The sequence below is a fragment of the Ambystoma mexicanum genome, chromosome 6p (genome assembly GCF_040938575.1).
Source record: "Ambystoma mexicanum isolate Mex_15411 chromosome 6p, UKY_AmexF1_1, whole genome shotgun sequence".
Lineage (NCBI taxonomy): Eukaryota > Metazoa > Chordata > Amphibia > Caudata > Ambystomatidae > Ambystoma > Ambystoma mexicanum.
Window position 1 is genome coordinate 1,475,234,727 of NC_090935.1, and position 24,994 is coordinate 1,475,259,720.

The window sequence follows — 24,994 nt, forward strand, 5'->3', positions numbered from 1 at the left end:
TACTAGCTGCATAGTGAAGTAACACATCAAACTGGCCCACTTTGGCCAAAAAAGTGGCCCATTTTGACTGTCCTACAATAGCATTTTGGGGAAGCCGAGGAGCCAGCCTAGTGAAACACTGAGCACTGCCTCAACTGCTTTTTCCAGCTGATGGAGTGCTCCTGGGCTGGCTGAACTGTCAAAGGGAAACACTGTTTCTCTTTGACAGTTCAGTTCCCCAGCCGGAAATGCTTATTGAGCCATGCAAGGCTGGGGGCATTTTGCTTCACCAGTCTTGCATAGCTCATTGGAAATGCTGACTGGGGCACTGCATTTTGTATGTGTGAGGGGAAGCTCCTGCGCCTCCTCTCACATACGGACAGAGCAACCTGGAGTGGGGAATTTCAGCACCCATGCGCAGGCCCCTGAAGAAGGTACGTATATGTTCATTTATTCTTTATTTAAATGTATGTATGGATGCGTGTATGCTTGTGTTATGAGTAAGTGTATGGTGATGGGTGCTCGTATGAATGAACACCCTTGTTGCATAATCCCCTTACCCACTTGCCAAAATCAGCTCTCCGTCTGAGGCGCTGTGGAGCCCAGGGGACAGGGTTGGTATTTCTTTTACTGGATTATCTATCAAAAATGTCCTGTCCAAAAACACCATGCTCTCCCCCTTGGCCCCCCAGCACCAATTGCAAACTGTTTGGCTTCATACCATTTTTTTTTTTAAAGTATGCTTTGAAATGCAAAATTTGAACCCATAATTTAAAAAGATTTCACGGGCAGAAAACCCCACACAAAGCCCCATTGATTGGTTCGGGCTCTTTCGCTGCGCTCGGTCGCTATGGCATTTTTGTAAGAAATATGTATGCCCCTCCACTTAAAAAATTCACCAGCTGCCACTGGCCCTTGGACTGTGTTGGGAAAAGGGTGGGGGGAGCCTAGTGACTGTGGTGGGAGCAGGATGGGCGGGAGCACTGGGATAGTGGTGGGAGCAGAATGGGGAGAGCCCAGGGTCTGTGATGGGGTGGGGAGAGCCCAGGGACTGGGTAGGAGTGGGATGAGGGAGCCCAGCGACTGTGATGGGAGCAGGTGGGGGAGCCCAGGGACTATATTGGTAGTAGGGTGCGGTGGCGGAGCACAATAGTTCTTAGCCATTTCTACATACTGTCCATTTGGCATTTTTGCAGGGCCCAGCCTGCCCAAATTTAGCTCAGGGGGGCCCAGGCCAAAAAAGGTTTGACGATCCCTGCCCTAGACAAAGTCCTCATCTTTGCTATCCATACTCTCTACAACCTACCCAGATCCTCTACCTACAGCCAACATGTTGGCTGGGTCTCCATGCACAACTGCTCTCGTTTCAAGTTACTTCTCTTAGTCGGCAAAGCTATCAATCGTCTCACTCCCCTATACCTGGCTGATTGTATCTCCATTTACTCATTTTCTCGTTCCTTCCAGTCCTCTGCACTCAAGTTTACTGTCCCATAGCCTCCTCTCTCTTTCGTCACTCCTTCCTTCTTGGTCTGCTCCACTGGAACCCACTGCCCATAACAATCCAAGTCAACCCAAGTGTGGATCCCGTCAGTGCTCAGCTTAAACTTCACTTAATTGCTAAAGAGGGAGATACCTCTGCCCTTGCCCCTATCCTTCCTACAAAGCCCCACTACTGCCTTCAGTGACGCCTAATGTAATTTTGTATGTTTAATTATCACTCCTCTTTCATTTGAATCACTTTCCCCCTTAGGTGAATGTTACCTTTGTAAGTCACCTGTTTTCTTATATTTATTTTGTTTCTTTTTGTTTTGTTCTGCCCTTGGAATATGCCCTAATATTTTTACACCATCCTAAATTGGCTCAATACTTTTTATTCTATTGTACAGACACCCTTCGTGGGAATGCTTCTGCAATCTGTAAATGTATTATTTTAAGTTATTTCTGTACAAAATTGACATCCCTGTACTTCAAATAAATACAAATACAAAACACAACCTGATGTTCACCTTCTCTCCCTCTTTCTAGTATTTCTCCAGTTTCCTTCTAATGTTAATTTCTCCTCTTCTCATCCAAACTCTTCACTTCATCTTCCCCTCTCCAACTGACAACTTCCTCCAATCTCTACCTGATATTCGGCTTCCTTCTGATACGTTCCTCCCACCTACGCCTGATGTTCTCTTTCTCCTCCTTCCTCTTGACACCTTCCTCCAATCTTCTCCTACCGCTCGTCCTGATTCTCCAAATTCCTGCATCCTGCTCTTGCTCCTCTCTCCAAAACTCTCCACCAATGCCTCTGGCTCCTTCGGCATGTACACATGCTAACATTCCTGAGTCCCTTATAGTCCCTGGCTGGCATGATAATTAGGGCTGTCATGTCTGTGTGCATTTTACCTGTGTGTTTTTTACTGGGAGATTGGTTAACTATGTTTTAGAACTACAGTATTCTCTGCTGAAGGTGACGGGACAAGAGTTCCACTTGTGTTTGCGTTAACATACTGGGCTCCATGGTGGTTTTCTATATTTCTTGCTCCTGTGCTCCCATACGGCCATACTGCAGTCTCAAAATTTCTCTTTGGCTCTCCCCTTCAACTGCAAGTCACTTTCCCTGCAACCAGGGTGCCTTGTACACAGGCAGAGAGGATACCACTCCTGTTTGTATTTTGTGCATTCCATCTGTACTATAATCTTCCCTATTCTAAGTGTTGGGGTAATAGTTTTGCTAGGATTAGCGGGGTCTAGCAGTATTTTCCACCACAACAAAGGCTGTATCAAATCTCCACAGTAAGTGTCCTCCTATCATAAAGGGTCAGTACTGTGTAAGGGCACCATGGGGCAATCCCCTGCATCCCACAGGGGGCACGGTGAGTTAGCCAGGTGTTTCTACACATGCTGCCCCAGCATCACATGGCTTGTGGCAGCAGCTGGCCTCCTTGACAACCCCACTGTCCACCTTTAAGCATAAAGAGAGAACTTCATCAGATGTCTGCCCCCTTCTTTCGGAGCCTGTTCTTAGTTTTATTTGTGACACTTTTGTGTAGTTCTTCTGATGGTAACCGCCCCTCCAACTTCCCTTGGATCATTCAGGGTAATCATCCATCTCCTTTTTCTAGTGCTCCTGCTCTTCCTGCTACGACCTGCTTACACAAGGTTTGCTCTTGACTAATTCTGGATCAAGTGTAAAAGTTTTTTAAACCTATGCCAAGGATGACTTTATCAGAGAATCTGAGGGTTAACTGCAACTTCATCCTGGAAAAACTTGTCATCAAGTTTCAATTGTAAGTGTGCTTTGGGGTAGATCGCTCTATCCCCATGCATACAAGGCACTGCGACAAACCTGTTGGGTAGACAAGGTCTGAGCAAAATACTTTTTTCCTGCTTCTGCAATTAAGGAGGGTTGCCACTGGTCATCCTTTGAGATGCCTAGAAACATAATAACGCTGACGCTGCTGTCCTTGTCCCAACAAGTGTTTTCACGCCAAGTTTGTCCTCACGTTCTAGAGCTTCTATGGTTATTCACCAGTCATTCTGTTTCAGATCAGCCTCCCCTGGTGCACAATAATGCTATTGTTTGTCCCCAAGGCTGTAGCCACCGGCATAACCTTGTCATTTTCCCCACTTTCTCAAAGCTGTATCTGGTGAGGGCCTCTTTTCTATGAGGTGGCGGCTGAGATTTTTTGTTTCGGGCATCATTGGGTTTCAAATCCCACCCGAGGAGTTCCTACATGCCCTACGGGGTCTTGCTTCAGTTGCAGCGACATAGGTTTACGTGGGATGGTGTTCATCAGGTTGGTTTACTACTTCTGATCCTGCTGGAAACCTTTGCCTGCCTGAATTTCTGAATTAAGCAAAGTCTGATATAGCTGCCCAATACGGTGCAGCAAACTATTCAGGGGGAGTTGAGGAACTGCTTCAGACTAGACTAGATAGATTTTGACTTCTAGTGTCAGAATACGAACCAATTCTCCAGGGTGAACTTTAATTCATATAGTATTGACCCCGGGATGTTTCCTATAGCTGGTGATATTCTTCCTCAAACGTAATGTTGGGCATTCCAAAATACCACCCCTTATGTTATGTAACTTATGTTACGTGGTGTTTATAAAGGGCAGAGGTCACCCAACGGTACCATGGCACTGTCGACTGGATGAGTTGTAGGAATCAGGAGCAGCATTGGCATAAGTCAGATTGAAAAATGAGGTTCTCCCAGCAGAAAGAAGTGGCAATGGTAAGGTGTGCGACATGTTTGCCCTCTGAAATGCAAAAGAACAGTGCCTATGCCTTTCTTTCTGATAACCATGTATAATGAGGTTTCTGTCCTCATTAGATCTTAAAGACCGCGTTGATGTATGTAATCTAAGTTTGTTAGAAAGGGGATTCTAGGTAGGATTTTTGAGACTTTTAAAAACCAAGCACATGCTATTGAATGTAATTTGTTTGTTTATAAGGAGCCAATGTAGGGAGTGCAGTGCCGAAGTGATATGGTCATGCTTTTAAAGTTTCAGTAGAGTTCTGGCCGTAGCATTTTGTATTCACTGCAGACAGTCAAACAAATTGAGATTTAGAAAGTCCCAAATCAATACTGTCATTGAAATCTAAAGCAAGAGGAGACCAGTGGTTTCATAAACCTGATTTAAGAAAGATAAGTAGAGAGGTGTTTTAATTCCCTGATAAGAAGAAAGCAGGCTTTTGAGAGTGAAGCAATTTGACTGTTCAATGTTAGCTTATTATCCAAAATGATACCTACTTTTTTTACTCCCTTTTTTGGCTCAGGGCCTTGCCCAAATATATTTGGCCAACATAGAGGGGTCCATTTATTGGGTTTCTCATTCACAATTAATATTTTCGTTTGATCAGGATTGAGCTTTAGAAAAAGCAGGTCCATCGAAAATTTTAATTAGAGCAGACAATCTCTCATTTTACCAGATAGGTTGTCATCACCCTTCTTAAGTCTATAAGGTAAACCGCCAACAACCAGGCAGATAAATAGCAATCCTCTAAGGAAGAGGGCTCGGTGCACCCTTTTGTAAGAACAGGAGCTTCATTTGTATACAAAAAGGAAATGGCGACAGGGTATTATAAGTCCTCTGCCACGGAGCTCTCTCTCTCTTCTTCAAAGCAAACAGCACATTATAACTGTGAATATGGTGATCTGTGACGCACATGATATACAGTGTTCATCCCCCACCCTCATTGTTTCCACATGTATGCATACTACTGACTACATATGAACCCCAGTTCATTGGCCACATCCTCTTCGCCGCCAACTTCTTCACACGTGAGTTTCGATCTCTTGATATTGGGTTGCTGTTAGGTGATTTGTTAAGTTACTGAAATCGCTACCCTACCCTGTGGCCTAAGCACGTGATGTACACCTGGCCATCAACATGAGCTCAGTGGATAACTTTGAAGTCAGTCTGGTCTTTGCAAATAAAGCAACTCTTTTATCATTCCAAACACACAGGCGCCCCCACCATCCACCCCGTTGCAATATTGTATGTGTTGGCATCACCCTTTGGTCTCCCTGGTAAAAATCACGGTCCCAATGTCCTCTGTTCCGACCTTCAGCTACTCCTTCCAGGGCGGTAGGAGGTTCGGCCTGGTTCTTCTGCAGGTACCACTAATCTGTCTAATTTGTGAAGGATCTAGGAGATTTGCTCACGGGCATCTGATAGTACAAATAGGACGGCCATTATCCTGGGGGTGCTGGTGTCCTAAATGTCAACTTGTGTTTTGGCAGCTCAAGACCTCTGACCTGGCTCCGATGGGTTTGTCCTTCACTACAGGCCGCAGCCCTACTTGTATTAGGTTGTTTACATTCCTTTCTAATTTTGCAAAGGTCTAACAGGATACATTTGTGTGTGTGTGTGTGTATGTGTTCCCTACCTCACCTGGGGCGAGGGTGAAATATTCAAGCACAAGAGCTCATTGTTCTGTGTTCTCAACATGGCCTGCGAGGACCCAGGCCTAACTTCATATGTGGTGACACTTACACATTTCGCGTCATTGAGCGGGGACTTATACCATGTATGGTGTACACACACACACAGTATATCTAACACTCTATAGGGCTCTTTTAAGTTTACCTTAAACCTACCTAATTTCCTGCAATCAATACAACCTTGCCATACATGCCTATGCCAACAGGACTCCCCCCAGCCCCTGTACCGGCTCATGTTTGTTTCCCGTGCATTAGTATATTTTTTGCAGTCTAAATCTTTCAGGAGTGGCTGGAATCTGAACGTGAATCCCAACATTCCCCCCTTAAATTAATCCTCCATTAACTAATCTCTCCTTCTCTCTCCTGTCTGTGTCATCTTTATGGACCCACACTCTACATACGTGGCACAAGCTTTCTCCATCTTGGGCGTACTTCTCTGGAGTACATGCAAGGTAAATACAACACCCATCACCTGCTAAGTCAACCCAGTGCTCCGTATAAATCTCTGGGTATGGTCATTGTCCCCAGGTGATGTATGGGCCTTTCAATTCGGACCATCCATGGCTAATTTGGGTCCTCCGCCTGAACCTGCCCTTCTGTTGTAACAGAAAGAGCCATTCCTACCCCGATTGTGACCATCATCATTGCACTATTTGGGATTTTCTTTGCACAGCATCTGGCACATACAGAACATCACCAGCAGAAGTACCATGATGGAGACCAATATCTTCATCACTGCTCCGAGCCATGTAGGTGCCCATGAGAACATTCTGTCAAACCAATCTTTGGCCTGCACCCCTGCTTCACTTTCCATGTCTGTCTTCAATTTGTGTAAGGCCCCTATAGTATTTGACAGGGACCCATTTTCCGCATCATTTGGGGACACATACATGCAACATGGCAGTCCACGCTTTTTGCACATAGCCCCTTCCATCGTCGTCAGAAGGTCCAGAACATACTGGTTTTGGAGGGTTATCAACCGGAGCACCCACAATTCCCTCTTAATAGCATTCAGACCTTGTTCTGTATCATTTGCCAGCTGGGTCATCTCCCAACCCACAATCTGTAAACACTTGGCATTCACTGCGGCCTGAACCCCTGGCATCCGATGGAAGACAAAAAACCCCTCCTTCTTGGTATACAGGTGGTATTTTCTGGGATGGCTTTGAGCAACTTCGACAAATCTTCAGACAAATAATTTGATCTTTTCTTCTGTATCTTCAGTGAACGCTTCTTTTTTTTGCCCACAGGGGTTGGGTCGGAACTTGATTCTGTGTCTTTATAACAGACTTAGACGCTATTGTTAGATGAGCTTCAGGTTCCACGAGAATAGATGAGTGAAATGTTGTCGATGCACAGGTGTCTCGCCAGGATGGTGGAAGATGCATGTATGCTTGCTGACCGTATACCCAGTACATGTCTATGAGGGCCGCTGTTCCTTCAGCAAGATCCTTAACTAACAGTGTTTTATTGCATTTGATGTTAGTTCCAACAGGAGTGTAAATGGCGCTGACTTTCAAGGGTTCCTTTGCAACCACATGTAGATACAAAAAACATGTGAACAACATACAGATCGACGTGTTGGAGGCTGCTGCAAACAGTGGGTGTAAACTGAGTTTCAAGGTAGCATTTGACATGGGCCTAGTACATATCATCAACAAATTAATGGCCCACAAGTAAATGCCAGGTACCAACAAAATAGAGCCTACGTTTCCCTCTCTGTTCATAGGGCTGGGGAAATTGAGAAACTGTCAGGTGCTGTTACACATTGACGAATCTGTGAAGCCTGTAGCACAGCACTACAGAGGCATTCCTGTGAATATCCAACATCAGGTGGAGGCGGTGCTCCACAACCTCTTGGAACAGACATTATTGAACCAGCCAAAGGGCCAACACTGTGGGTGTCTCCAATAGCCCCAGTGCTAAAGAAGGACAAGGCAAAAGTAATCTAGCAATTTGTAAACATGAAGTGTCCGAACAAAGCCATCCAGAGGGACCCAAGCACCCCAGATCACAGGCATGATTCATCTATTAAATGGCGGCACAACCTTCTGCAAACTTGATCTGAATAAGATCTAGCATCACCTGGAGCTGGCACCAGAATACAGGTATATTGCAATTGTTGTGACACATCTGGACCTATTTCGCTACAATCGACTCATCTTTGGGGTGTCATTGTCGGTGGAAATATTTCAAGAGGAGGAGCGCAAGTCATCAGGCACATGGCCCACTGTATTAACTACAGTGATAACATTCCGTGGGTGGCACGACCCAACATCATCACAATGACACACTACACAGGGTGTGCATGGCTATGAAGGCAGCGCACCTTACACTCAATCAACAGAAGTGTGAATTTGGAAAAAACACTGATGTTTTTTGGCTACATATTTTTGGAGCAGGGCGTGAGACCTGACCCACAGAAGGTGATGGTGTTGAATGAGGTTCCACACCCACAACATGTATTTGACCTCCTGTCTTTTCTCGGTCTTGTAAGTTAATGTACCCGTTATCTGTAGGATTTTGCAATGATTAGTGGTCCTCTGAGATACCTCACGAAGGAGAAGGTTGAGTTCAAGTGGTCTCCAGAATGTCAAGAAGCATTTGTGGCTATCCGTCAAAACATCAGGACAGGACAGGGTATACTTCCACTTGAACAGAGGCATAAAACTCACAGTGGGTGCTATCCCTGTCAGATTAGGGGCCAGTTTGACCTGGAGGCACCCCAACACAAGTTCATCATTTTGTATATGCCAGCAGCCGTTTCTCTGACATAGAGCAGGCAGATTTGAGGCAGAGAAGGAGGGGTTGGCCGAAGTATGGGCGAATGAGCACTTCCACTTATTTCTCCATGGGAAACCATTCACTATATATACATACCGTCAGGCACTTTTGACCATTTACAGGAGCCTTAGACATCGAATGCCTCCACATATTGCGTGGTGGGAGTTGAGAATTCAGGACTACCACTTCACAATGCACAGATCAGACAAAGGGGCTCATCAGGGGTTGGGCAGAGTTTACCACTGCATTACCGCTCCACCCAATCCCGATTTTGGCCGGAAAGCTGGAGATTTCCGCCCATTTTCGGTGCTATTCCCGTCAGCGCAATTACAGCCGGCAGTAATAGTGCCGTAAAACCTCATAGAGTTATATTGGACTCTTTGAAAATGGGGAATTACGGCCATACCACAACTCGGGATCTGGTGCAAATTGCGCCAGACCGAGTTGCGGTAACGCTAATAGCGTTGGCATTACCCTGGCGCAATGACCGCCAGGATACCGCCAAGGCTATCATGAGGCCCGAGGCCCAAAGAGGACAATCGGCAAACTTCCAGTCCAGACAGCCGACCGGGTCTGCGAGTGTGAGCCCATCCATTGCCGACCGATACATTCATTTTATAATACACCAGTCTTTACCTGCATGCCGGGATATGAGCACACTATGGAGAGAATCAGAATTAGACACTGCCTTTTCGATCATAGAAAGGTGCATGGGGAAAAGGCAGATAGAAGCACGCAAACCAAATGGCAAGGATTGAAATGCTGGGGTTCCAGGAGGATATTGCCTGTATGCTACTGGTAAGGGAAGAACTCACCAGGATAGAGGATCACATAGTGCTAAAAGGCAATAAAATAGTGTACCCTTCCTCTCTCCACCAGTGGTTGAAGGACTACCAAAATACACTGCATTGCTCCACGGGGAAGTGTTCATCAGAGCTGATAATTGGACATCTAGTCAGGACCCGGTTGCAACATGCACAGCTGGAAGAAGGTTGACGTCCTAATGACTCTGATATACACTGGAGGGCTACATGTGCGAAGAACAAGATTAAAAGGTATGAAGATTGTAGAAGGAAGGAAGAAGAGCCCAGATTTTGTATGGGTGATCAGGTAGTAGTACGGCAGACACGAAGATGCAAATAACTATCCCCCTATTGTCCTGAACCGTTGATGATCATTCAGCGAAAGGGTTTAATGATAACGGAGAGCAGCCAGGAAGGGAGAGAGATCAGTAGGAACTCATCCCGTTTCAGAGCAATGGTGGGAACATCCGAACATGTCCCTGTGGGTGATGAGAGGAGTGAAGGAGGTCAAGCTTCAGATACCTCATACCAAGCTGACTGAATTGACAGACACTGGAGCACACGTAAGTCAAAAGTGAGATACAAGCCGTCAAGACTCCCCGAGGGAAATTGACTCAGAGAGTTACCTTTTGAAAAGGGGGAAGATGTAATATTCTGTTAAGGTGCGGTTCACCTCGTTAGGGTAAGGATGGCCCATAGAGGAGGGGGAAGAAGCGAAGTGACGTAGGGAGTGGGTGGAGGGAAAAGGCAGTTACAGTTTGGACATTACAGAATAAAAAGTTGGAAATACCTCCTCTTGGTATGGCATCTTATTTTAAGCACAGGGGCCCACCAGCCCCCAGTGAAAGGCTCCAAAGATGTTCATTTTATTTCCTCCTCTACTAAGGAATGTCTTTAGGTTATAACTAACAGCTCATGCATGACTCATAGTTAAGTCATGAAATAGACATATAACCAAATAAACAAGAGCGAGCACAGTAGAACCAACTTCCAAAATATATGTTTAGATAAATATATATATATGGTTAGCGGAGTTCATGCATCAATTTCCCAAGGCAGAGGGGGAGTGGGCAGAGTTCAAACCGGCTCGGCCACATATGGGGAAAACCGCAGTTGGGGCTAGGTGGATGCGGTGTGTGGGAACTTCAAACCAACCTGGGTTTACTTCTTTATATAGTGTGGACTGGGACAGGCACTGGGAGAGTCAGGGATGCAATGCCAATTTCTTATGTTGTTCAAAGGTGGCTTGTGTGGGAGTCAAACTGACCACCAGGGCATTTGTTCTTATTTCTACTATTCAAGGTTCTTGATGGAGGGAGCGGGTGACCTGTTACAATGTTGATGACATTGGCGCGACAGGTGGGGTAGAAAAGGGATTCAGTGCCTCACTCTCGTTGCTTTCAACACGGCACAGGTTCCCGGCTCTCCCACTGCCTAGCTTTGTGCGCTAAATTCATTCAATCAACATTGATGTTCTGTCCTTAGACCTGGATGTGGGCAGACCAAGGCTACAACACCCAGATTGGTAGATGAATGCAGTTTGAGGGCCAAGTGCTGTATCCACAAACAAATGCACACACCTTACCCTCAGAATGAGGGTTCAAAACTAAAAACAGTTTGGAACACGTCATGGAATCTGACACAGAGCCCAGCCGAATGTACTTGTAACATTTAACATAGTTCAGCTAGTTTTAGTGATGTGATGCGATGTGCTTAGCTTGAAAGAAATCCAACTGTCATCGTTTCATTCACTGGCATGACACATGCTTTGGGTCACAGACTAATCCTCTCCTATCTCATTTATTTGCAGAATGGCTGACATTGTAGAATCAACAATAAAGAAGATGACAAATATTGGAAGAAATCAATACCCATCACAAGAGAAGTTCTGCAATGTGTGGATTCCGTGGAATTAAATGCAATGCTAAGCCATGTCTAAAATTGTGAATTCTTATTAATAATGACTCTTTGTGCTGGTATACTTGGGTTGAGTATTGACAGTACTGTAGTGCACAGTCAGTTTGTCATCTATGACAATAGTTTGCACATGTTTGCCAGTGTACCAAAGATTCCTATGATCATTAGAAGGCTTTTGGAACGGCGGGGCAAACATATTTGCCTCTGTTGCCCTATAGGGGATATTTTTCCCCCCAAGTATTATTTTTTCAAACATTTTTGGAAATTGAGTATTTTAAAGCACAAATTCCGAAACAGTTGCTGTGCCACAGCTATGCAAATCAGATGCGAGCCAAAATGATAACAATTTCAATTATTGTGCCAGGGAATGTAATTTCCATCATTTTTCCTGTGCTAGTTGAGGAAGAACAGTGACTAAAAAATGAAAATGCAATCAGAGGTTTATCTGAGTCTTGCCAAAGAATTATAATCATTGGATATCAGAGTGCAAAATGTCAAATTCATGTTGCAAGCTACTAGTCACTCGTCAGTATTCGTGGATGAATGCCATCCAGCAGGTGCCCCACAATTGTGCGCAGGGACTTATTAGAGCGTATGTACAGACTGGTGATTTAGGTGTCTGAAGATTGAATAATCGTTTAGATATGATTTTCCTAAACTGGACCAAATATTGGGTTCAGTTTGTAACTTTGACAAAATAAACGTGCTTGTGTTCGGAACATAAAAGAATAAGGTCTTATATTGAGTGTGAGCTTTTTAGCCCCCTCTGGATATTTAGGCCTTTTTCAAGAATATGTAGAATTCTTGAATAAGCTTTATAGAGGCATTTGATTTTGTGCAGACCTACCTTCAAGGAGTGGCATGGCGCTTTAGATACTTATTGTACCAGGAGTAGCTAAAGAAAATGAGCGCCCGTGCACAGAACAGTATGTTGTGTGTAGGCAAGTTCAGACTGAATGAAATAAAACTCAATGGGCCTCATTACACGGTATTTACCGGTATTTTACCAGTACCGGTAAATCCTTACCGCCTTACTACGAGGTCCCTTTGCGGGTTGGGGTATTTAACGCCTGCTTTTTGCAGGCGTTAAAAACCAACCCGCAAAGGGACCCAGGGAGCTAATTACGGTACCGCAATTTGCGGTACCGTAATTAGCGCCTTCCCCATTCCCATTATGCCCTATGGGGAAAAAATGGGAATGGGGAAGGGCAATGGTGGAAGGGGGAATTACCGCCCCGCCAACCTTGGAATATAGCGCCATGGTTCTCCGCCTACCGTATAATGAGGCCCAAAGTAATTAAGGCGGCGATTAGAGGACACAGACAAGATGGCCGCATTATAAGCCTCATGCATCTGCTGATCTCCTAATGCCCCCTGACTTCAAATGGAAGAATTCTGGTCCTGCGTTTTTAAAGGTATCTTCACAGAACCTCCCTACTCCCTTCCGTGGGCATAAACTGAGCAAAAGAGGTGACTTTGAGACAACATCCACCCGTGCGCTTGTGATGCATGCTGATGCCTAGGACTGTGCCCCTTCCATGAGACTGCATGTTGAGTTCTCATGGAGCCCGAGTGCTACACTGGAGTGATCAATTGCCGGTCAGAGACATCACTGCGGCAGCTTTCATTGCCATTGGAGTGGCAAAAAAGGGATTCTAGTCTGTGTGTATCTCATTAAGGCGCACGTGACGTGATACGTCACGGCACCTGGAAATAAAAGGGCAGTCCCGTGCCATAAGCAGGCATTGCTGTGCCAGAACCCCGACGGAGTGTGTTGTGTCCGTGTGCAATTATTTCCTGCGGGGGCAGCCCGTACCTGGACACAACACCTCCCTCTGCTTATCTGGAGATTGGGCCTCATGAGCAGTTTTCTAACCGTAATGGGGATTGCTGCGTAACTACAGGGGCGGATGTCAACAGCTCTCTGGATTACCTGGGCTTTTACTGCAGAGTGAGGCTCAGATGGATCCTTCTTCACTTCTGACAGGAATATGAGTTCATAGAAAATGGTCTCCGTTCGTTGAGCATTAAATGACCTTTATTTGGAAAACTGCTAGTGGGACAGAAGAAATGAAGGGCAAGAGCTGCAGGGTTAATGCACCTTATTTGAATTACGACATCAGCTTCTCACCAGGTGCTTGTGTATTGCTGGCTTGAAAGGGAGATGGAAACATCCATCTTTATTATTTGGGTGCCAAACTTTGCTACAATCCCTTTGCTTTTAGCCTGCAGGGTTCCTTTTCCGTACTTGCCTTGTGTGATGCAGCACTCAAGCACTCGCCTTATGCCTAACAACTGTACATTTCAGTTTACACAGTATCTCTGCTTGCAGTTTTGATTTAGAGTGAATATGTCTGCACATGTACTGCAAGGGACGTTTTGGTTCCCATTATTACCATTTAGTTACAGTGTGTGCATTTACAGGTGCTCAAATGTCTATATTATGTGCACATTCATGTTTAATTTACAGTCTGCATGCAACTGTGGTGATAGTAAGCGCATACGTTAAAGTAGTACAAGGGGGTACCCTCCTTTACAGAAAACATTTTTGTCAGGTGGACGCCTCCACCATTTCCGGTCCAAGACCCACCCCTTTCCCATGCCACGTGCCTTTAATATCAATATGATATACATGTAATATACATTGTATATCAAAATAATAAGCCCCCTACATCTTTTGTATGTCAATTTGATTGAACCCCAATCATTTGTATATAAACTTTATATACATTTTATATCATTTCTATATAAAGTTGGTATATACGACCCCAATATTTTTATATATATTTTATATAGTTTTAGAATCCCAAGAATGTTTGATATAAAATGGTCAATCTATAAATAGGTCTGGGGCAGTTCTAAGGCTATGATGGCTCTGGGGGAGGGGATTATAATGCTGCTGTATAGATTTTGTGTTAGGCCTGGGAAACACGTGCGCTCTGCCAGCTTACAATGGGCTATCAGGCGTGGTATCCAGAAAACACTGATTATGAACCGCTACAGTTACGACCAGGGAAAAACACACCCTGTAAGTCCCAGGGATTCAGACGATAGTTATATCATGATTGTCTAATGGTGTATAATGGGATAGAAGATTCACAGGACTTTATGGCTGACTATGAACGCAAAGTGTTTTGGGATGACGACAATATGGTTCTGGAGCAGCAGCTGGTCGTGGTGCCTGTGTGACCATCCGAGGGGTTTGTGAACTCTGAAGACATTGGGCCTCATTACAAGTTTGCTGGTCTGGTAACAACGGCGCCGTTAAGCTACCGGTACCGTTGTTACTGGACCAGCAAACTGTGAGGTCTGCTTGCAGGCAGGTGCCTTTTCGCACGCCAGGTCTGACTTGGAGGGCGGTGTGCACCCGCGAGCAGACCATGTCGGATGCACCGGCACCATTCACGAATGGTGCTGCTGCATCCAGCCTCCCCAATTCTATTGAGCCCTATGGTGCTCAAATGGGAATGGGGAAGAATATTTTCCGGCACCCTGGAATGGGTAATTGCCGGAAAAATGTTACCGGCAAGGTTAACGCCGAACTTGTAATGAGGCCAAATAACTTTGAATCTATGGTTTTGAGTCAGATGAGGCTATGAAGCCAGTGAGTGACCCTGCATGCTAGGGAATTGATGAAAACAGGGCCCTGTGTGTGAGAGTGAGGAGTACCACGCTGTAGTATAAACGATCAATATTTACTGTGTTGGCTGTTCAAATCAACTTGAAAACCTGGGTGGGGGATTCTGCTAATAACCTATGCAAGGTCTGTATTTTTCTAATAGAGACCGATAGCATTAAAAACTAATTGAAAACCCGGGATCACGATAATAGTCTGTGGGCCTCATTACGACCCAGGCGGTAAGTTACCGCCTGGGCCGTGACTTTACCACCATGGCGTAAACTACGTTTACGCCATGGTGGTTGGCGGACTTACCGCCCCATTCCGAGGTCGGCGGGGCGGTAAGTCCCCAATCCCCATTTACCCTTCCCCATTCCCATTTTTGCCCCATAGGGCATAATGGGAGTGGGGAAGGCGTTAATTACGCCACCGTAAATTACGGTGGCGTAATTAACATCAAGTTCCCTTACCGCCATGGTTTTTTACACCCGCTAGAAGCAGGTGTAAAATCCGCCATGGCGGAAAGGGAACTCGTGATTGGCGGTAAGGGGTCGGCGCAGCTAACGCTGGCGCTAACCCCTTACCGCCAGGGTCGTAATGAGGCCCTGTGTAAGGAATGTATCTCGCTAATGGAGACCGATACGGACATGACGGCTCTATCCCACGTTGATACCCAAGCTACCCAGGGGTTTACGGCCATAGTGGCGGGGCGTGTTTAAAACAACACTTTTACAGATGCTGCTCAGGACATAAAATAGCTGATCGCCAAAAGGATGGTCACAAATGTTTGCAAACTTCTTACGTGGATAATTTTCTACATAATATATGTTATGTGTTGAGCCCTAAACGTCTTGTAGATTTGCTGCGGTTGACTCAACCGCTAAAACAGCTAAGGATTGGGAAAGACAGTGAACAATGCGTGTCTAAAACATTATGGGCTATCGAATCGGCGAATAACCCCCTTCTGAAAATGAAGCAGTTTAAACGCATATGTCCGATGGGTGTTAGAAACATCGGTTAGAAAACAGTTTGCAAGCGGGAGGGGATAAAGTATATGTAATTGAATGCCTAATGGAGTGTTGACATGTTTACTTAATGATACTGTGGCATGCAGTGTGTCTGTGCAGTAATGGCATGCACTATAGGATTTGTAGCACGACCAACCTTTGTGCAGCAACTGACAAACCCAAACTATTTAATGTGGATACATTTTGAATAAAAAGACATGTTTTAAGTGTTAATAAAAATCTGTTGTTTCTAAAACCTGTTTGTGTCTTTATGCTCAGCAGTTATGGGTGATCATGTCTAGGAATTAACCTATCGAAAATACATTACGATGAAGGGGGGTGCTGGTAGTTAGGCAGGGGTGTTAAGAGCTTTCAGCATAAACTACGAAAATAAAAAGCCAGCATTTGAAACAACGCCAGAGCAACAGTTCTACTGAGTGTCTTAACTTACACAGTGTGATTAAAAACATACAAATTGTTTTTGTAGGCCCTGGCGAGTTGTTGACTCCATCAAAATCTAGAAGTCTTCTTTTTCATTAAACAAGTGCTCATTTCATCTATTGCCAACATTCTCACACAAAACAAAAGAGCAGTTTTGGATCATTATTGACTAACCAGACGCGAGCGACAGACAGCAACTGATAAGATTGTCCCCTTTTCACAACTCGTTATCGTTCCTGAAAGCAATGTTTTAATATACTGCTATTTCAAATATTTTATTGTATTCTACATTAACAATTGCATGTAACCTCCCAGATCTGGTTAATTTCAGGAGAGTGAAGGCTAAAATCCGAACCTGTGGAGGACTTTTATTTTATGTATTATTTGTATGGTGCCTATACCGCAGAAAGTGTTTCCAGGCACCACAGGACAAGAGGTGGGCGTGGGAGGGCAGAGGAGAAAATAACAAGAAGTGCAGGGGGAGGGGTCCCAAGGAGCTGGGCAAGTGCAAAGTGGGGCCAGAAGGGCAAGTGCCAGGGGAAAAAAGAACAGGGGGTCAATAGTGCATGGGTGGGGGTGGACCGGCCTCAAGTCAAGTCAGGGGAAGAGTGCCCATAGGCAGGTGCGGGAGAAGACTGGTGGAGGGCGGTGGTGGCCCTGGTGATGCTCATTAGGGACACAGGCAACCAGTCGCATCATCAGGTGGAAGCTAACAGGGGAGTGGGAGCGGGAAGGAGGAGGAAAAAAGGAAGGACTTGAGGAGGTTCTGGAACTTAATGAGATCTGGCTCAAGGCGAAGATGGGCAGGGAGACCATTCCATGGGGTGGCTCCTACAGAAGAGAGAGATCTACCCCCCACTCTCCGCTTGGAGAAGCGTATGACCTGTAGAGAGTTGGAACTAGACAACCGAAGTACTCTATTAGGGATGTCATTAGGGAGAGAGAGTTGGATGTAGCGGGGTCCCAGGCCCCAGAATGCCTTGTGGAGGATACAGAGGGTCTTGAATTTGATCATTGCAACCTCTGGAAAACAGTGGACAGATTTTAGGGCTGGAGAGATGCGGTCCCTGGGCTTGAGGTCAAGGATACGTCTCACAGCCCTATTCCGGATTAGTTGAAGAGGGCAGAGAACTGAGAGAGGAAGATTAAGGAAGAGGCTGCTGCAGTAGTCCAGTCTGGAGAGGACCAGAGCTCTGGAGACACTGAGTTTCGGGGGAAGGTGAGGAAAGGGAGAATGCCTCTGAGGAGGTGAAACTGATAGTGGGCCTTCTTGGCAAGGTCAGAGATGTGAGGTAGGAAGGGGAGCGAACAGTTGAAGATGACGCCCAGGCTTTTGGCCTCACACCAGGGTTATGGGAGTGGGCCCAGGAAGGGCGGCAAGAGAGTAGAACGGAGGGAAGAGGCAGTGGTCCCAATGAGAAGGATTTCAATAAATGAAATTGGCTCACTTCAATTGGTGTCCAAGTGCATATCGCTAACTAGGCCAACTTCATTTATGCAGCAAAATGTTAGATAACATTAGCAACATTTTAAATGAGGCTGTTACTGCCCTGCCTATTTTCATAGACCGTCTGGAGCTTAGACAATATAATATATTTTCAGCTTTTAGCGTTATGATTTTTGTGAATTATCTTGATTGATTCGCGATGAAGCCATTTTGTTCAGGTGGAAGCAGTGGCCTACGGCGGTAACCAGCCTTTTAATTAACATCAATATCAGAAATTACAAGAGGCATAAGAAACAGTCCCAGAGGTGTATTTTCTGAAAAAATACTAAGAGACCACACGATTTTTGTAATCCCGGTTGTTGAATGTTGGTGACAGTCTGTCTTGGGTCTGTTGACAGAAACCTGCACAAAAAATCTAGAAAAATTTAACATAAGGGATCTATAGGTGATTGGAATTAACAGTTTTGTGCAAACCGCACCATTCGGCCAGCTAATTATGCAAACATTTAAGTTAAGAAACGCTTGTACTAGATTCGCTGTATAGTAATTGAACACAAGCATGAATGTGCTTGGCGAATGAGAGCCCGCTCCCCATAATTCACCATGAACAAGTAGGGCTTCATTGTTTACTTCAACCACTAGCACATGAAGGGGCTATGCAGTAATCAGTGGAATATTGGGAATCTCAAAGCCTGCACCACAGATTTCAAAACTCCCAGACTTCATGTCAAAGCATATGGAGCTGGGACCTTTTCACAACATGGGAATATCAGTACCCACATTTTCACATTCCCTCTGAAGTTAGATACGGCAACACACGAAAAGTAAAGTGACAAACCAACAAATACACTTTAGACATAGTTCAATATCTTAGCTTTTAACAGCTTTACCATTGCTGAAATCCACTCACTGTTCTCAACAGACCTCAACACTCTTTTATGGAAAGTTATTAAATGAAATGATATTTTATTTATATCGCGCTCGTACACAAGTGTTTCTGAGCGCGACCAGGCAAAGGGAGGGGAACAGGGGAGAACAAAAACAACGATCTTACTAGGCCCAGTGACATTGAGAACGCGCACGTGCATGGGGAAGGGAAAAGGGGGAAAGTGCATGGAAGGGGGGAGAAATTGGAAAGTGCAGAACAGGAGAGAACAGAATAAATAATAATAAGTAAAATAAATGAATAAATCTGATAAACAGTGGTAGTGCAGCCGGCAAGTGGCAAAGTGGTAGGTTAGTCAGATAGGGTGTATCTGATAAGTGCAGAAGAAGAGTGAGTGGGGGCTGTATGGGTATAGATACAGGCTCCAGTGCAAGAGTGGCCTGGAGGCAGTGCCGGAGGGTGGCATGGTGAGCAGGTACCTGGGCCCGAAGTACAGAGGGTGGCAGGTGCACAGTGCCGAGAGAGAAAGCAAATTAGCAGGGTAGAAGAGGGGCAAAGGCAGAAGCGAAGAGGAAGGTCTTAAGGTGCTTCAGGAACTGTAGATGGTTCTCCTCAAGTTCCAAGGAGGCAGGTGATCACGGAAAGTGTTAAACTATGTATGGTGCAGACCTTGCAGGGGGATATTACAATAAATATTTTCCATACAGTACCATTTTGATGGTTTTTGACACATTGTCCAGAAGCTGCGTGAGCGCAAATCACCACACTTGACCCGCAGAAAGGGGCGCCAAGTAGCTTTCCCCCACTTAATTATCAGATGAGTAATTCTAATGTGTAAAGGATGGTTCTATTAGTCAGTCAATGAAAACATCTGTTTTGCTAGCTTTGGGCACAATTTCCATCTCTATGGGAGAACCGTATTTTTAATTTGTAGTGCAATCGCTGCAGACCCAGCCTGCTGGGTGCAGGCCCCCCTATGATTTCCGAATGAAAAGTATTGGGTTGTGAGGGAGTTTGGCACCCTAAAATCAGACCACTTTCAGAAATCAAGGGATGACAAAAGAGGAGGTTGGGGAGTATTGGAATTGAGATCAATCTGCATACACTAAGAGGAATTATGGAATTTGAGTGGCGCCACTGCCACGAAAGCAGTGGGGGAAACAGACCAAAATACTGAATACCTGTGTAGCGAAGACATGTGATAACTCAACCTCAGAAATGAGCAAGCTGCAGGCATAGCGGGCACATGTGGGAAAACGTTTAGGAAAAAGGGTACACAGTGGGTAAGAATGGATCCGTAGCTGAAGCGATGAGAATGAATTTAGACTATTATTTATGCCATATTAGCAATATGCTGACTACACATGTACGACAGCAGATTTGCCATCACAACAACGTGTTTAATGCATATGCAGAACATCAACTTACTTGATTGTAGCCCAGAAAAATGCATTCCTTAGTTTTGTGGTGTTCAGAGCAGCTTCAAATTTCAAGATACAAATCTTGAATTGAAATTCATCAGGAAGGTCCCTTTCAGCAACATCTGAAAACAGCACATTCCTTTAAGAAGGCTAGGAAGGGCAGTGGGAATTTAGTGATCTATTCAAGCCTGAAGAAAAAAGTGTTCAGGGTAGGGGTCTCAGACTTATTTGGAAAGTTGGACTGGTTGGATTGAAAACCACCTCTGACAGACCCGACCACTGGATCAATGCAGATTAAAAGCATAATAATACATAGTGGTGGCCAGTGAACTCTTTTTAGCAGTGGGAAAGAAATATTTTTTCTGCAAATAAGTGAAGGCGAGGCAGTGAAGTGAGCCAGTCAGAAATGGCTCCTAAGGATTTGGAGGAGTTTCCCTCCCAATCCATATTTAAAAATAAAAGTTGAACATGTTACATTGTACACTACACAATTCTAGATAAAATGTGTGAAACGCCATATGATTCAAATCATTTCTACAGGGGCACATGTGATCAGGTATTTTAATAATGATTGTTCACGGCTGGCTTTCTTGTAACGGTGTGTACCAGGCAACAGTGATGTATTATAGGCCATTTCTGTGTTTATTGCGCTCAGAATCACTGCCTTCTCGGTTTCTAAATGGTGGCCAATTATTATGGATGGCTACAGAAATACATACCATTTTGACTTTGCTTAAAAGAAAACAAACGTTATTGATAAGATCTCTGTTTTATTTCTATGGTTTTATTCCATTGGGTACATTTTCACTTGTCACTCTGTTGTTTACCTTGTTTCAACATGCTATCCATAGTCCAGTTATGCTCCCTTGGATCTACAGAGGATCAGCTGCTGGTGAGAGTGTCTCTCTCACATTATGGAACGCAGGCCACTGAAAAAGAGGAGACTTGTCTTTGCTCCCCTCAAGTACGAGGACATTTTCCTGAATTGTGTATGTACTCTGTGTGGGGAGCCTGAAGGAGGGGCTTGAAGGGTCTGATCCAGCCCAATGGATGTATTTTACTTTTGAGAATTAAATAGATATGTTCCACTTATTTGTTTGTTGCTAGATAGATGTCTAAGAAAAGATACAGTGAAGTACATTGAAAATAAGCTTTGAGCAGAGAGCCCACATCAGCATTAGATGCAACAACATCTACTACCCTAAAGATTATTGCTTTCATGAACAAAAATGGGAAAATACTTGGAAATAATAGATCCAATCTTTGAATGTTTAGCCACTCCTTGACAAAATATTTGACATTATTCAACAAGCCAAATTGGGAAATGGAGTAAGTACTGTGATTATCAGAAGCAGAGCACAGGGAAACATTGGTTTGATGGACAATGTGACCTCTGTATTATTTGAGAGATGACAGTCTTGGTAAAAACGGATTCCATGTTATTGGAAAATGCATCTAAAGAGTCAATTCCTGTTACAAAATGCATAGCTTTCAATGTCAGTTTCTTCAAAGTTATCTCCACAAATAAAGGAACTTTCACACCTTTTCAACAGCTAAAATCTTGATTTGAACGTGTTTTTTCACAATGTTTTTAAAAAAAGCCTCAGATTCCACATCCCCAAAATAATTTAGATTCCTAGGTTTGTTAAATCTTCATATGATATCTTGCCACATTTTACAAACATTTATATTATATGTGCCTTACATACACACATACACACACGCGCATGCATCACATGCACACACACATACATACACACATGCACAAACATGTGCATCATACACACACACATAGACCCACACACGCACACATGTACAGACACACACACATGTGCGTCATACAAACACACACACACCACGCACATGCACACACACACACCACCCTGACAAAATGTACACTTTGTGCACAATTTATTTTTCATTTTTCTGACTGAGTATTGCAAAATCACGAAGTTACTCATGTTTCACTTCCAGAATGTAAATGATCAGTTTTAGCATCATACAGTTTTGCCCCTCAACGTTGTTTTGTTCTCTATGAATTGGAAAAGGCTACATGTAAGATAGAAATTGCCAAGGTCACTTCCCAATGTCTTTAGTTGTATGCCACAGAACTACATGAAAACAAAAGATATTATTTATAGAACACAGGGGAATATAATTTGGAAGACCGCTGGAGGCATGGAAACACTTAGCAATCTTCTGTGTCACACCTATATAAATACTGCAGGCATGAAAGTTTGCCTTATCTGAATGCTATTTTAGTATCCTGAAGAGTACTGTTCATTATGAGATAACAAAAACTGGTAGACATCTTTCAGGACAGTGTCATATTTAGGGATTTTTAACCAGTGCGTTGGGGTGTCACAGCCGCAGTGAAATGAATGGAGACCATTTCAGCTGAACAGCATCTATTGATGCAAACAATTGTCGTAATATTTCTGGATTAGCGCACACATCATGTCTTAAGCGTTATAATGAATCAGTCGTCGTATGACAGCCTCATCTTCCAGTGCCACAGAACAGTGCTTCACAATTAAAACACGGTTGTGTCCACCACCATATCCTGTAGCGCCTGCTGGGGGCTCATTACCACTACTTATAGCGCTCCATGATTGGAACCTTGATAGTGACGCTGCCGCAGATGCATACCCCCTTGTAGCCGCAAAGCAATAGGATCCATTGTGGTTCCTTGGGCTTGTGGCTAGCTACGGCATCCAAAATCCCCCACCTGATTACCGAGGCATTCACTAGGTACTGGTTGCTGAGTCCCCTTGTGGCACCAGAAAAGCCCTTCTCCATTGCCGAACTAACCCACCCGTTCACCTGTGCTGAATCACCCCAAAAGCCATTCTGAAACTGTTGTGGGCCCCCACATCATCCTTGGGTCTTGTTGGCACCCCACAACAGTCAGTGCTTGTTGGCCCGCAAAGCAACCGGGATGTTATGCATCAGATGCAGAAATCTCCATAAATCCAATGAGTGATGATTGTCGGCAGGCCCACTCCACTTCCACAGGGTCTGCATGCTGAGTCATCCAACTGTTGAAATACATAGTGGGGGTCATTACGAGGTAGGAGATAACCATGCCGCTATTAGCGGCATGGCTACCCCCTTTCCGGGTACCGGGTCCGTGTTCCTTGAATGAGGAATTACCGGGCCATTCCGAACTTGGAGACATTTCCTCAACCACATCAATACATAACACAGCTTACATAACATCTTAAGACCAGGGTAACACCCTGACACTTGGCCACTTAAAAGTCAACCATTCCATCAATGTGTGTGAATAAATCTCAGCTACACCTCATCAGAATGTGTGGTCTTTGACAAACACACAAATTCCATGGTGCCTGACCTACCAAAATTGGGAATTCACATTGTCAGCATTGTGTGAGAGATGGTTGGAGTTATAAGTGTATTTAAAAAAAGGCTATCACATGTTCCCTCACTGTTAACTGATACAGTGCTGCTTTAAAAGATGTAAAAGATGAGTCCTAACACTCTGCGCTTCCCTTTGCACTCATAAAATGGAGACAAAAGTGGCATAAGCGTATTACCGCTTTGTGCACTAAGTAAAATAATGTAAAATATAAAGTCTACTTGGGAGTACAAAATGAGCCAACTGGACCTACTGGACATCTAAAATTAATTGGTACAGTCGGAACTTGGAAGAAACCAGTTTTTACACACTGCCAAGTACTGCTTTGAAATATTCATAAAACCTCTTACATAACATCATAAGACCAGTGTAACAACCTGACACATGCCCCATTAAAACATTTCATCAATTCCAGCAATTTGTACAAATGAATCTTGGCTACACCTTTTCAGCAAGATGTATGATCTTTGACAACAATTCAAATTCCACTCCCGCCTGGCCTGCCAAAATTGGGACTTCACAACAACCCAACATAGGGCATTGTCAGCCTTTGCTGAATATTTTGCACACTTAAAATATTGAACCATGTTTTTTGGCATGGGGACTAAAACTATGCAGTGTGGGTGTGCAGGCTTGCAGATATGGTGCCTCACAAAAAGGCAATTTTGTTCCATGTCTGTCAAGGCTGTGCCTTCAGCAAGTGCAATTAGTGTTTAATTCGTGAAAGACTTTTAATGCAGTTTTATTTGGAAACTTTGATTGTTTTTTTTTCAAAACTAGAGGTTTGGCGTGGTTGTCAGGGCTGAAGTGGTCACCATAAAAAAGAATCAATACATTGGGGTACTAACTAGGAAAGCATTCTATGCTGGATATGGAAATGGTTGCACAGTAAGAGTCTCAGAGAAATTCCACATTTGTCATTCCTCAAACCTAATTGTTGCTATATTGCATCACTGCCTTTGTCGCCTCACCCAGCAGCATCACACGTGCAAGAATGTACTAATACCACAGGCTTTCCATATGTGTCTACCAACTTTGTTGCAGGGACAAACAGTGAACCTACAAAGTCTGAAAAAAATGGCACGGTATTACAGGCCATTTACAGGCCATTTACCGCTGCACAATGAAGACCCCATAAATAAAAGGTGAGGTGTATTGACATGTGAACTATAAAACACATTTTCAAACTTGCACAGTGTTTGAAGTCATGCGAGCGGCACTGCCCACTGAAAAAGAGCTGCATTGCCTACTGCTTATGTGTTTGTGTGTGGCGGGGGGGGGGGGCCTTGCAACGAGTACAGTTGTTCTAGAATGTAATCTCTGCCCTGGTGCAAGGTTATAGGCTTTGCAGGCCTGAATTGCAAGGAGTTTCC

At 44.4% G+C, this 24,994-nt stretch overlaps 1 protein-coding gene across 1 annotated transcript in view; it reads left to right on the forward strand.

The window, feature by feature from the left end:
* The window catches only part of LOC138510558 (serine/threonine-protein kinase MRCK beta-like), a 2,015,755-nt gene extending 2,004,310 nt beyond the window's left edge, over positions 1-11,445 (forward strand). Inside the window, exon 25 of the mRNA XM_069626316.1 lies at positions 11,315-11,445. The gene's annotated coding sequence lies outside the window, so the exon portion shown is untranslated. The remainder of the gene's footprint in view (positions 1-11,314) is intronic.
* The last annotated feature ends 13,549 nt before the right edge of the window (positions 11,446-24,994 follow it).